General features: G+C 31.2%; 1 long non-coding RNA gene across 2 annotated transcripts; it reads right to left on the bottom strand.

Annotated features, from left to right (window-relative positions):
* Positions 1-506: 506 nt before the first annotated feature.
* LOC125180924 (uncharacterized) lies at positions 507-14,694 on the bottom strand. 2 transcript variants are annotated; one of them, XR_007159848.2, is made up of 4 exons: positions 14,415-14,694; positions 10,569-10,758; positions 6,416-6,557; positions 507-914 (listed from the first exon to the last, which is right to left on the bottom strand). It is a non-coding gene; the product is annotated as an uncharacterized lncRNA (long non-coding RNA). The 2 variants fall into 2 exon arrangements; XR_010829725.1 differs by lacking the exon at positions 14,415-14,694 and adding an exon at positions 11,304-11,367.
* Positions 14,695-15,194: the final 500 nt, after the last annotated feature.

Raw genomic sequence — 15,194 nt, 5'->3', positions numbered from 1 at the left:
AGAAAGAAGCAAAGTCATTCAGAAAAAATGGATTCAAATAATATTCAACAATATGTCTACCACAGAACATTCAATTCTCTTGAGAAATCTATAATGACAAGGATGGACTTAATATTGTTATGTCCTACTATAAAAGTTTCTACTTCAAACTCACTACCTGACTTGTAAGACTCATGGAACCCTCTACCTGGAATTATTCTACAAATCAAGATGTAAGATCAGATCCCTGGAAATTCTGAAAATAACTTCCAGTGTTTTTTAAAGGCATTAAGGACTTTTAGAGTCTTTTAGGGCCTTGATGTAAACCCAGAGGTTGCCAGATTTTGAAAAAGAACACATATTGCCATTATGAGCGCTGATTACTAAACTATCCATCTGAAAGAAAAGTGCAAAAGAATTTAAATGAATTAACTTAAAAAAATCATAAAGAACCGTGACATCCTCTAAAGCAGAACAACACATGCAAAATAAACAAGCAAAAAGGAAATAAAAGAAAGAAGCAGCTCTTGGTTTTAGAAGAATGGTTTTTACTGACAAAAATGACAGATAACAAATCCTTTCCGTACAAATTTCTGAGTAAAATATTGTAAGAATTCAAGAACAAGAACAGGACATTTTCCTTGATTAAAAAAATATTTTAAATTTTTACATGCTATCACAGACTGTTGTCCTTATAGACACATAGGCATACAATACAACTCTGAAAATTGTAAGCAAGCGAACATTAGATTTTATGTCAAGTTTAAGTTTCATACATTAGGGATTTTACTTGTTATTTCCAAAGTTTCAGTTCGTACTTATTAGCCAAAAAGCGTGTGCTTGCTCTCATCCATTTCAGCAAGATGGTGTCATCCATGTTGATCTATCTTCCTCTATTGACAGGATGGTAATATCATGGTATATCATTGTGCTGCCTATCAAAAAAAAATTTGCAACATAAGACACAGTTTTCAGTTGCTTAGACCTTTGTCAAACTTAATTTGTTTATGCTGAAATTTGTCTCACTGAGTTTTTGCTCAAGGCCAAATTATCTTGGAAAGTTTAAATGAAAATAATAGTCATTTCCAAGAATGAGATTAACAAACTTATGTGTATGTATGTGTGTGTGTGTGTGAATACAGAGAGAGCAACAGAGCATTTACCTTAAAGTTCAATATTCATTCTGTTCAAAAATTCTGATGTCTTGGAGATAGGTGGTGCCTTGCTATGGGTATTTATTATCCTGCATTTTTCGTGGCTTGGACAGAAAAAAAATAATGGCTAACAAATTTTTTCAGATAGACTTATATTGTTGCAGGATACCTTAGCCTGACTGGCACAAGGTGGCCAAAAAATGACAAAAATTACATCCCTATTAGAGAATACATCTTCTTGCCAAATCACTGTCTGACCTCTTAAGGTCAGACAACACACTACACCAAGCAAAGAATCCTTTTTCAGTTTGAAAAGTATTCATAAGAAAGAAGTGAATCCATTTTTACTTTTTAGTCTGGGTACCTCCTGAAATCTGCTTGACTCGGGAGGAGGTTCTGATGCTGATTTCTAGTTTTCTTGCAGAGTAGTCCTAGCAAAAGGCCATGATATAAACTGACCATGATGTAATCAGATCATGCAAATGTTTTGAAAATGCTGTAGTGCTAGGTATAACACACAAAAAAAAGGAAACGACTTTTTCATATAGCAAGAATTTAAGATGCTAGTCATGGTGTGTTGAATCTGAGGAGAGAAGATCACTCACTGCAAATACTTGTAAAAAAAGATTAGAATAAGAGATGGAGTGAAATTAAAATTGTAGATTAGCATAGAAATGAATGGTTCACAGAACCAATAACACCCTGAAGTTATCAGCTACAGTGTATTTGCAGGAACGATTTTACACTGTAAAGTTTTACAGTGTAAAGTTTTCAGTCCTGGCTGTGGTCTGGGTGTTTTAAAATGAATCCAGTAATGGAATTTTCATAATACAGTATCTCTCTTTTTCTGTGCCTCTGCTCTGCTCTGCTCTGCTCTGCTCTCCTCTCCTCTCCTCTCCATTTTGAGGGGTCTATAATCATCTGAGGGTAAAGGGAAAAAATGTTAATGTAGGAAGAATACTTTATATTTACTTATACAAGTGTTTGGCTCTGGAAATTTTTGTCCATACTAAGAAAAAAAAGCAAAACATAACTTCAACTCTTCAACCATTTGACAGTTTCTATTCATTGCACCCACAGAACCACAGGTTTAAAAACTTTTCAGTATTTTTAAGGAAGTCATAGCTTTTTTTTATTTTTTTTTATTTTTATTTTATTTTTTATCTTTTAAATATGTACTTCACTTCTTTGTCATCTGGCTCTGCCCCATGTTGGAATTGCTCCCTGCTGTTAATTAGAGGTGACTATGGTTTGATTAATCTCAAACATGTGTTATATATGCACAATATGGAAAACCGTATTCTATATTTTTCTACTTAAAACATGCTTGAATGTAATGGAAATAAGCCAAGCATTTTTTAATGACTCAGGACCTAATCTTATCACAATGAACAATATGGATATGATCAAAATAAGACATTCTAATCCATCTGAAGTGTTAAAAGTTCACAGAAATTTGCACTAATCATGTACAGTATTTCTCAATATAATACAAACAGGATTTCAAATACATCAATGCATACCATCTGAGCATCATTGCTATGTGTAAATCTTAAGTTCTCCATTTATCTTTCCATTTCCACAAAGTTTTGTCTCAGTCTGACAATTTGCCTTTCCTGGAACCAACATCGTTGGCATGTTTCCCATTTCAGATTTTTGAAGAGATTACTCACATTTTTCAGACCTAAGCAGCTAGCAGACAACAGCGACTAAAATATTTCCGTTCTATTTTATGTAGCTCTTGGTCTTGAAAGGTCTTTAAGAACTAGATAAAAAATGTAAGCTTGCAAATAAAATAATTTATTATGCCAGGATTATTCATTTGCTTAAATCAAATTTTGGAGTTAATAATTATACAAGTGATATAATGAAAGTTCCCTACATAAGGAAAGTTATGCATATGATTAAACGCTTTCTGAGTTTAAAAGCATCTTTAAACATCACTCCTAAAGAGAAAAGTTATGAATACTTTATATCACAATCATGTAAGTGCTTATGCACCTCCATGAAAATAAAAGTATTGTGAGTATTAACAAAAGTTCTGTAAGACATTTCCTCAGGCCATTCAAGACAGATTATTTTAAATAAGTTAAATCTAGCAGTTTTAATTCTTAAAAATGGCTTTTTTTTTTTTTAATTTGCTGAGTCTGATTTTTTGATGTTGAACTTTTTTGTTATTATTATAATTATTATCATACAACCTCCAATAATAATTGAAATATAATTGTAATGATTTTTTCCTGCAGCTGTATACAAATCAATAAGTGTAAGCATCCCAAAAGAAAAGCTTGCTGTATGGCCCTCCAAGTTCCTAATGAATGCAAATAAGCTGACCTTTCTCTGACAACTATGAATATTATTTTGCAATTTGCCATTGAAATTGTTGTAATGAGCAATTCATATTGCAAATACGGAACCAATACTAGTTGTAAATAGCTATTCATTACAGGAAGGGGTATTATAGAGTTACCATAGAGAACAAATTTTATGCTTTTGGGACTCAGTTCCTTAACATAGTTTGCTGAATAAGGCCTTCAAATAAAGCATGAACAATCTCTTTATTAAAAAGAAAACAATCCTTGAAATACTCTAGTTTAAATTCTTTTTTGTTGTTGTTATTATTGTTTGAAATACAAATACCTTCAAACCTTGAGTTATCACTTTCTGAAATTAACACTTCCCTCCCCATCTTTCCTTTAGAAGTGGATGTGAAATGAAAAGATTAAATTCAAAAACAAACAAACAAACAAAAGGCTTCTGCATTTAAATGGAGCAAAATGTCTTTGAAAGTGCAGTATTTCTCATGGAATTATATAATAAAACTGTGAATGAATACAACAGATATGAGACCATAAACTACTACAGTACTACTAGATCTAGTATTTCTTTCTCATAAATACTTTTCAAACAGTGCTGCAAAAATTAATGTAGAAATGAAAACTATAGTGCTTTTTTAACATCTTATTAAAAAAAAATAATGAAAAACCTGTAAAGGTTTAGTAGGAATTCAAATTTGGACCATTTCAAATAGATTATTCTACTTGCTATAAAGCACTAAAAACGTCTATGAAAATGTTATTTAGAACAAATTTGGAAGAATAATTCTTAAACAGGTTAATTGCAGATACATGTTGAATTCAGAAAAGCAACAGGATACAGAAAAAAGAGAGAAAGAGGGGAGAGAGAAAGAGAGAATACAATTATCTTTTTTATCATTTCTAGTCAGCAAAAAATCTTGAAATACTTATGCCTGGAAAGTACTAGCATCAACTGAGTACCATTTTAATTAATATATTAAAAAGTGTTTTTTTTTTTTCTCTTTTGTTTTAAGACAGAAGTTATTGAATTCTTCTAAGTAATTTCAGTAATGTTATTAGTTCTCTTTTTCCTATTTTCATGCTTTACAATAAGTAAATATCTGATTTAATAAGCTTTCAATGCTCAGGGATAATAATAGATCTAATGTCAAGTTTGTGTAAAGCGTGTGATATTTTAAAAGAACAATCCTTTCTTGATGACATTTCCTCAAGATCTCTACTCTCATACTTGTAATTCTTTCATGTTCAGAATGAATCCCTGCTACATCTCACTCAATATTGATCTTCAAGGCATTTCTCCCAATCCTTTTCCCAGTGTGGTCACTGAACAGTATAGAGTTCAATAGGAAGATCAGCTGCTCATCCACTTTTTGCTAAAGCAATTTGTATTATGGATTTATTTTAGCAGTCTACAGTGGCAGTTGCTGTTTTTACTATTTAAATGCTTTGATTATCTGACCTTGCTTACTTTATCTTTTTAAGCGCTGTGCATGGGCTTTAAAGTTGATCAATAAATGGGGATTCCTCCACCACATTATGTTGAAATCAATCCTGATTCAGACTATTTGTATTTCACTCTTATGAGTCCATCTGTCTTTCTTAATTTTATATTCTCTTTTCTTAAATAATTTTGCCTGCCACTGCAAATGCTTACGGCCACGTATATTTCTGTTGCCATCAATTTAGCTTTTCCCAGTAGTAACTATCCTGCCTGAGAAGACACAAAAGTATAGGATCATATTCTATATCAGGATGGTCATCTGATATATTATTGTTATTATTTCATTTATTTAATTAAGTATTTGTGTCAGAGGTACTCTGAAAGTCAATAAGCACAAATTTTCACTTACTTCAGGTCTTAATTTTTGCAGTAATTTTATTTTTTCATTTCTTAGCTATAACTTTATACTTCTATGTTTATGATTTTATATCTTCTGCATTTAAATCCAACTAAATAATACAAGCCAATTAAAATTGTTCAGATTTTCAGTTCTCTCTGAAATAAACAAATACAGTAATGGATCCAGTTGACCTTCAGTTATCCCTCAGTAAAACCTAGAATTCTGTGGTTAAATTTGAGAAATAGAACTAGTCCTGAATTTGTGCAGTCTAAATAATTGCACTTCCTGGGGAACATTTTGCTATATATAGAATCTTTTTTTTATTTAATATAAGTAAACATTTTAAATATTTCAAATTTGTTTAACTTGCAAATTTTAGTTTAATTTTCTTAATTCATAATGAAAATGTTTTCTGATAACTGTAAGAAGTCTTAACATTGATATTTCAAAATAGAAAAGAAATAGGAAACTAAACATTAAATCAAGCAATGAAGTTACCATGCTATTCATGGAGTCCTGAACACTTAGAGGCTTATCTACCTAGAGCATAAAAAAACTTACTAAATTACTACTTTGATCTCATTTAAACATCCACACGTTTCACCCTTCTTTAAGTAAATCACATGCATGTGCACACACACACACATAAATCACATTCATTTGAATTTCTGTTAAATTTATCTAAATTAAAATAATCTGTCACTTCACCTATTTCCTATGATGTATTATGATTCACTACCTAACATCTGTAATAAAGCATCACAACTACAAAATAAAATCATGAACAATACTTATATTAAGACAGTTTTCATCTTCAATCTTGCAAACCTGTGAACAGCTTTTCATAGGTTTATAGGGTAATTGGTTTCATGAAACATTTGACATTCATAAATGCTCGAAAGACTGAGGCCTAGGAAGCCATTAGGATGTGATGTTACTTTTCTCAACTTCCTAAATAATAAAGTCTTTCCTTGCATAAAAAGAATCTTACCTATTTGTTACAAATTATCTAGTTCTTCATCTGACTGAGACTGTTTGTGTTTTGACCTTATTCCAGGTCCAGTAGGCATTAGGGCCTTGAGTAGCTCCTGTTCTCCCTCTTTCTTTGATGCTGTTTTCTTACCTTAAAGTTGTCCACATTTTTTTCTGAAATTTTAAGTGAAAATAGGAATTATTCCATTCTGGTAAACGAGCTGAACCTTTTGTAATGGCTGGGAGCATTTCCACTTCAGGGGTAGCTCCATGCAGTGCACAGTGGGATGTCTCTGATGAGAGGGGGAGGATAAAAGGAAACATGACCACAAATATCTTAAATGTTTGTATACTTAGAATACATTAAAAATTAAATTTTAGAAAAAAATAATGGCATGACAGAGGTCTAAATCATATTAGCATCAGTTGCAACACATGTGAATATTCAGCCTATTTTGTGAAAGCTATTATTAAACTTAGGTTACAAACATGACCCAAGTGAAAGTAACCATGTAAAGTAAGAAAAACAGATGGGGATTTTTACTAGTAATTGTGTATGTGTATGAAAGAGTAATGTTTTAGGCAAATAATTTAGAAAGCAAACCCATGCTGGGAAAAAAATGCAACAGTTCCTTGCTAAATGGCATAATGCCACTTTTTTCTTTTCTGGAAATGAGTAACTTCAGAAATACAAAGTAACAATTTCTAAGATTTGCCTACTTTAGACCAGTACATATACTTTTATGTTTCTAAACGATAAAAATTCAAATACTCCCCTTTTGGTATGCTTACAAGGAATTTTAGTAAATGCATGATGTCACTCCTAAAAGTGAATATTTTCTTATTCATAGTTCACTTCAGTTTTTCAGGAAACCATTTATTCTTTTTCTTTCCAAATTCCACTGACTACTATAATCACCTATATCATTATGGGACAAATTCCATTAAACACTTCTGGAATTTGGGGGTGTAAGGTTGCTTTTGACATGATCTTAGTCACTTAGAAAATAAAAATGAAAAAAAAAAGGTGGATAAAAATTACTAGAAGGTATTACACAATAGCATATAGTCTATTGTGGATGAAAGGTTCAACTTACGTAGTACTTACTAACATCATTTCTGAAGATTTTTCATTTTATTGTGACAGCAGAGGGGAAATTCTGAAGAATTCATTGCACCAAGTATTATGCATTTCTGCAGAGCACAGCTTAAAAGAGACAAGTCCATACTGTTTGCCTCAGGTGGGTAAATGTTAAGAGAGAAGAATTCAAGTTTCATGATGCAGCAGCACAAAGCTGGGAAGTGAAAATTATGTTGCAGCAGAGTCTTGAAAATATGACTGTAAAAGTTAATCAATAAAATGTCTATTCCTGTCTATTCACTAGAGGCCCCAGCTGCATAGCTTCACACAATCGATACTACAAATTATTACAATTTCCAGGTTCCCACTGGACATTCCGAACAAATCTTTCAAGTGTAACAGGCTTATATTGGAGGTGGGGGTGGGGGTGGGGCAGGTGTTACTTTAAGTTTATTTCTTCCAGAATCAGTATACAGTGAACAAATCTTGTGACTACTTAAAACATTTAGCTGTTTCCACCTGGAATGCATGTATTTTTGGCATCTTGTAAAGTTAGCAAAAAATATTTGTATTCTATTTTAAAACTAATTATTTTTAATTTTGTAACTAATGAAAATAATGCTCCTTTTATTATTTTTAAATGCTCTTCAATCCCTTCTCTTTTTACCACTTCCAGGAGAAATAAGTTTTAATATATGATTTCATAACAAAGAAATAAAAACATGCAGAAATAGACTTTTCCCCTTAAAGGCCCCACAACAGCTATAACAGAATCTTAGTTCTCTGTGTAGTTTAAACCCAACAATTTACGCTGCACTGTATTTTTCATTGTAAGATCCTATGCTCTCACCTTGATACCAACTGCATTTGCCAGAATCACTAAGTAGGGCATTAGGTAAAGTCCAGGACTATATGACTTCTTCGAAGTCAGCACCAAAGGGATCCTGCTTTACAACGTGTGCTGTACCCTTCATAGTGACTGAACATAACCTTTATGACATTCCCTGTCCCAGAAGACCCAGGGGACAGAGATCCATTGTTCTTTCTGTCTCCCAAGGAACTGAGCACAGCAGATACTGACTGGCCCAACACGTTTGTTTTCAGGTATACAGTAAAATGTTATTTTAAAGGAAGATTTCAACTTCTAAAATCTGTATTTTATTTAGTTTTAAGAGTTTAGCTTTATTAGCTCAACCTAGTTAAAACTGTTGTTTTAAATCTACAGTGTTAGTTTTCCTAATTTGACAAATACTGCTCTATGATCCTGCAGTAATGTCACAGTACTCTTAATATTCAAGTATTAAGAATTTAAAGTTAAAACTTAACCAATAAAAAGTCAATAAAATATTTTAATAATCTATACACCTATCAAAAAACTCCCCTTACTCAAAGTTTATTATGCTCATGTACTAGAATAACAAAATTCTGGTCACTGAACTAATATAGAAAATAGAATAGAAAAAGGTAGTTTAGTTAATAATTTTTATATGTTAACAGATTCATTCTAGTTTTTATTTGTTCACACAATGTATACTGTAAAAATGGAAAAACAAAAGTATCTCACAAAGTCTTCTAATGTTTACCATTTGAATTTCTAGTTCAACAACAGAGAGACTCATTTCATTCAACTTTTGCAAAATTCTGTCTCCCTCAAATGTATTTCATCATACGATTGATCAGATATAGATGGAATTTTCAATTCTCCTCTCCCTGCCCCCAACACCACCATCACCACTATCTCACAGTAAGTTACAAACAGTTGTCCTAGAAGTTTTTAACCTTTTTATTTTCAAATAAGTATCCACAGGAATTTGCATAACATGCTATTTTGGCAACTGAAGAATCACTTGAAATGGTTAAGAAAACCTACTGTAGCAAAAGAGTCAAGCTAGGTTAGGAAAGCAGATCAGTGTCACTAGTCTCCCTAGAGAAGTAGTAGTAATGTCTTTAGAGATATAACTGGAGGTTGAAAACCACCAAGCTATTTTATTTAAAGAAATGAAGACACATTACTGAAGACAATGTTTTTGTTTTTGTTTTGTTTTCTATGGACCTTTTCCCAGCCCTCAGCAAATAAAATTGACTTTAACCTTTTGACTACAGAAAGGGTGAAGTTTCAGTCTGAACGTCATTTACAGTGAGTGTAAAAATTACAGCATTGTCATATTGTGATTTTAGACATATTGTGTTTATTGCATCTAAACTTAGCAAACCTACCCTCAGAGGAGATTTGTTGAGACAATCTTTGATGCTTGCCACAAATATGAGATAAAATATTTAGCTTTGAACGTTCAGCGTCCCAATGAATTAAGACTTTTTTCAGTCAAACTGTCTCGCATAAAGTATTCATGTGTGTTCTGTGATATTAAAAAACAGCTTGAGATTTTGTTTATATATTTAGCATTTTTTTAAATATGACATTTGTAAGGAGAGAGTAACAGTTTGCATACAATAAGGCAAAAATCAACAGAAGTGAATCATTTTTACCATACACTAAATCATGAAAAAATTGAATAATGAATCAGTTTGTGGCTCAATACAAAAGATATATTTAAAATCGTGATAATTTATAAATAATAGTTATTGAAGATTAGTACTTTTTAATTAAATATTGAGAGTTAATATTTAAACTTATAGATATTAAATTATTCTGAGAAGAACAGAGATACTTTTTTCAATGTAAACTTTTCTAAAGTACAGTATGTATTTTATTTTATTTTATTTTATTATTATTTTATTTTATTTTATTTTATTTTATTTTATTTTATTTTATTTTTTAATTTTTAGCAACCTCATATGTACCTTGCTGTTACCAAATTTCCTTTAATTTGATACTGTCTTGCTTAGAGACAGCTTCTTTTAAAAAATATACAAGGACAGTAAGGCCCACAAGTAAACTTTGCTCTCTAAAAAGAGGAAGATGAAAATACAATCAATGTATAGGTAATAATTATACATATTATTCTGCTTCAACACCACAGAATCTTTTTCATTCCAAAATTTAAAAAGACTACTAACAACAATATTTTTAAATTCAACTTTTAAGTGCACAATATATTTTAAAATGTATCAACCATTTAGATTAAAATTTTTATTCAATAGTTATAGAACATATTTATATTACATCTTACCTGAAAAAGTGTTTAACACAGTATATATTAAAAGGATTTACTGTTGACTTTATGTCTTCTGCTTATCAAATACTGAAAAAGCAATAACTCACTTTTAATCACTAATTTCTTCTTCAGATGCTATAATATGTTCTCTCAAGGTCTTCAGCTCTGTCTGTGATTTTCTACTGTTCTGTTCTTGGCGAACTGTTTCTGCTATTTGCTCACTTAGCTGTTCTTGAGTTCCTTTCAAGCTGGATTCCATTAGAAGAAGTTTTTCATCTTGACTGGCAAGTTCTTGGGCTGAAGGAAATATATAGAAAGAAAGAAAGAAAGAAAGAAAGAAAAAGAAAGAAAGAAAGAAAGAAAGAAAGAAAGAAAGAAAGAAAGAAAGAAAGAAAGAAAGAAAGAAAGAAAGAAAGAAAGAAAGAAAGAAAGAAAGAAAGAAAGAAAGAAAGAAAAAAGAAGAAAAAAGCATTACATTTTAAACCCAAGCCAAGTGATATCTTTGTTTTAAATGTAATGCAGTGCAACACTCTGTAAGAGCTGGACAAATATTGTTTGCAGGAGAAGAGCATCATTCTGTTCCCAAATCTTGAGAGGAATATATGCTATAAATATATTAAAACCTGGCTTAAAACTCTTTCCTTATATTTCAGTAAAGTTAAATAAAGAAACTTGGATTCAGTATTCTGCAAAACATATAAACTGCTACCAAATCTTACTGTATATACAGACATTCAGTATTTAGTTCATTCTAAAGCAAATAGCTATTGCTTTCATATTTTGTAACGTAAGTTATTCTGGAATTTAAAATCTCAGTTTTGAGAAGATAGCAGCTGTTCTACCGTTTCATGATCATAATGTATACAATTTAAGTTCAAAGTCTTCAATTTCATTATGGTACTTTTCTTTGTGTGTGTGTTTTTTATTATTTTTATTATTTTTTGAATTACAGTATACATACATAGTAAAAACCCTTTCTTTTCCAAGGTCATCCAATAGATGGCAATCTTTCCTTAGACCAAAAGAAACCAGATAGCTGTACACTGCCAGCTCTCTCAGAAAAATAAGTGATTTAAGACAAAGACGTTTTTCCTTTGTTCTTTGTTGACCATTTTCCTAAAAGATATATGTACAGAGGTTTTAATTTAAATATTTGACCCTTAGTATATGCATATATGAGTTTGTGAGGAGGTATGGGTGTATGTGTACATACGTTTGTTTTTTTTTGTTCTGTAAATATATAGCTTCAGGTACATTCACACGTTTAGGTACCAGTTTTAATATTGGATATATTGGAGCTGAACTGATCATTAAAGCAAGTGCTTCACAACAGACATTTTATAGGAAGCATTCACATCAGTAGGTAATTAAATTATTTTGAAATTTGACAACAGAAAATTAAAAAAATGAAGAAGCTTTTAGTGACAGCAATTCAGTAAGTACCATACAAGTGGAGTTCACATGATCATAAATTAAACAAAAAAAAAAAAAACAAAACTTGTTTTTAATGCATTGTAATATAATATTAAAGAGTGATAAGTACACTAGGCTTCAATGAAGTCAAGATAAACAATGTTTTCCAGGCTTAGATGGATAGAATACTTTAAAGAAAAACATTTGTTTTCTGTTTAAATGATTTTGCATTTATTGTCTTTAATGTCCAACAATGTTCACCATATGCACAAGATCTAAATTCAGCTATCATATCTATCTTTACAAAACCAGATCATCCAGAACAATTTATTTGTATATATATATATAAAATAAAAAATGCTTTGTTCTCTATGACGTAACAAAACCTCAGTAATTACAAAACAAGACAACAGTAACCATTTCTGTAAGTTTAAAAAAAAAAAAAAAGAAAAAGTACTGTATATAAATTACCTAAATTTGTGCCTCAGGAAAGTACACAACTAAGAAGAACAGCTAATTGTTTAAGAAGTGACACATATCACCCATAGCTCATCGTTACTGAATTTCAAGCACATCTGAATCTCTATTAACTAATGAGTTAAATGTTTAGTAATGCCAACAAATGCTGAAATAACAATATAGTCTAATAAAAAAAACGTAACAAGTTTCTGTTCATATATAAAAATGAGTTTTTTAAGCAATAACAATTTTGGTATAGATAAGCCTAAGCTGCCATAATTCAAAAAGAAATATAATATAAAACAAAAATGTATCTGTCAGGGCTTTTTGGACTCATTTCTGTCATACATTTGTATGAAAATTTCCTGAGGTAGATGGTCTCATTGAAAAAATATGACTACGTGTTTGAGTACAGTTAATTATCTGTGGACTCCTAGTATTCAATCTGAGTTTGAAATCAAAAGAATGGTAAATATTTTACATGTAATACCTACCTTTTCCCTTTAAAGTTTTTCAGCTGTCGATTTATTTATGTAAAAGATAATCCTTTGTATGAAATGTATTCAAATTTCAGAACTTATTAAGTCACTGTCAAATTTATCTGAAATAACATTCTCCGTATAGTCCATAAACGGATACTTAAAAATGTTTTTAAAGTTCTTAGAATTCATTTAGAGGTGTTGTCTGTTTTCTGGACACCAAAGTATATTCCAAATCTATTTTATTTATACTGTTTTTCATTTGTAAATGGATCCAACAATGTATATCAGTATATGCAATTAGCATATCTATTTAAACATACAAAAAGTCACTTAGTCACTATTTTTAATAGTCTTTTTAACTCACAGTGTCCTGGTAAAAAAGGGTTAAATTATTTTAAGTTTACCTATGCCTTGGACTTGAGCCTTGGTTGATCCCAAGCCAGAGGCGCTAGCAGCTGCATGCTTTATTTACAATCCCTTTGTCAGACTTACAACTGCCCCAGGCTATAACATAGTGTACCTAATGTTCAAACTGGCAGGTAATCTTATGTCAAACATACTTCTTTGATTTAAAGTGATCAATAGATTCTTGTAAAGAGGTAATTTCTCTGATGTTTCCACCTTGCCTTTCTTACAGGTGATTCACACAAAAGCCTGCTTATATGATGTACGAACAATAAACAGAAAGCTATAATCATGTTTTTTCAGATGTTTCCGGTGCACAACGATTTTGGATCAATACCCTGTGTAATACAATTATCTGCAATGATCTGGTTGTATTGAAAAAGAATTTGCAGCAGACCTCTAGGGGGTTTTATCCAGAAACACGTATCTGGCAATGTTGTGAATAGTGGAAGGGAAAATTAAGGGTTGACACAGGCTGTCTATTATGTTCCAAACGACTTCATTAATAATTTATTTGGTAAAAGTAGTATATTTCAAACTCTACTATACTGTGACTTCAAAATATTAATATAGCGATTTCCTCGTTGTATTTGCTTATTTTGAAAACTAGTTCTAACACAGACATTGAGTGTAAAAACCAAAATTACCAATGAAAAATGATTTAAAGCAGTTTTTGTCCGTAATCAAATGATTGCTTGTTTTTCTTGCATCTTATTTTGCTTTTGTAGATATTAGTCTCTCTCTCTCAAAAAAAAAAAAAAAAAAAGTATATATATATATATGTATTATATTCATTAGTGTGTTACTGCTAAAGCTGTTAACTTGTCTATAGTAGGGTTTAATCATATCAGTTTAAAAAGTCACCTAAATATTAGCAATTATATCAAATTTGTTAAGCTCAAATCATACCTTGTATTGCCAGTGAATGAGCAGGTGTTCTGAGACAGAAATGGTTGTTTTACCAAGTTAATACAAAGATCATAGAGCAGAAATAGAAATAAAAAAATCAGTTGTATTTACTTAGTTTTGATGAAGACACAGTCTATAGCTGTAAATTTACCCTAAAGCAGTACAGGGAACCTTTTATATTCATTTGATTACAACAATCATATGTCCATGTGATTGAAAATTCTGTTCCATTAGACTGTGCCAAATTCACATTTCCGTAATATTACTATTTTTGTACATTATTACCTGTCTTTCTGCACTGCTTATGCACACCCTGCAGTTCCCGATTTAGCTGCTGAATCTCAGTTCTCAGTGTGGTGGTTTCTGTTTCTGTCTGATTCCTTTCTTTCTGTGTGTCCTGGATACTGGCTTTCAGTTTCTTGACCACACTGTCAAGGTGCTCCACCTCAGCCACTTTTGCTTTGATGCCTTTCCTTGCCTGCAGGAAATCACCTTCTGACTTTCTCAGAAGGTCATCTCTTTTGCGTATTGCCTGTGAAGACAAAAAGCATTCCAATAGTGCCTTTTATGATGTACGTTTTATACCGCATCCTGCTATTTTGAGCTATGGGGTATGTGAGATTATACAGCACCTCATTAGCAACTGGGTCAAGTACCCACATCTCCTCTAGGATCAAAATGTTACAAGGACTTTAATTTAGAAAAGTCTGTTGAAGAAAAGATTCAGTATTACAATAAATACATCATTAATCAATACTTATAAGTTCAAAGGCAAGAAGAAATATTCCATGTAATTGTGAGAGAAAAGTGGGAAATATGGTTTGATCTAAATGAATGATTTTCCTTTAAAAAAAAAAAAAGAAAAGAAAAGAAAAAAAAAGAAAAGGTTTGATGAATAAAATAATAATAATAATAAATAATTTAAAAAAAAAGTAAGGGGGATATTTAACCTCTTGGTGACAACTGCTACAGAACTTTGGCACTCAGGAAAATGCAGTAGGTTAATATGACCATAAGGATATCCAAAAACATAGGAAAAAAAGACAACATTCTATTTTTCCTCCC

Source organism: Anser cygnoides, chromosome 2 (assembly GCF_040182565.1).
Source record: "Anser cygnoides isolate HZ-2024a breed goose chromosome 2, Taihu_goose_T2T_genome, whole genome shotgun sequence".
Taxonomy (NCBI): domain Eukaryota; kingdom Metazoa; phylum Chordata; class Aves; order Anseriformes; family Anatidae; genus Anser; species Anser cygnoides.
Note: the sequence above shows the minus strand (reverse complement) of the source record. Positions and strands in the feature narration are given on the sequence as shown.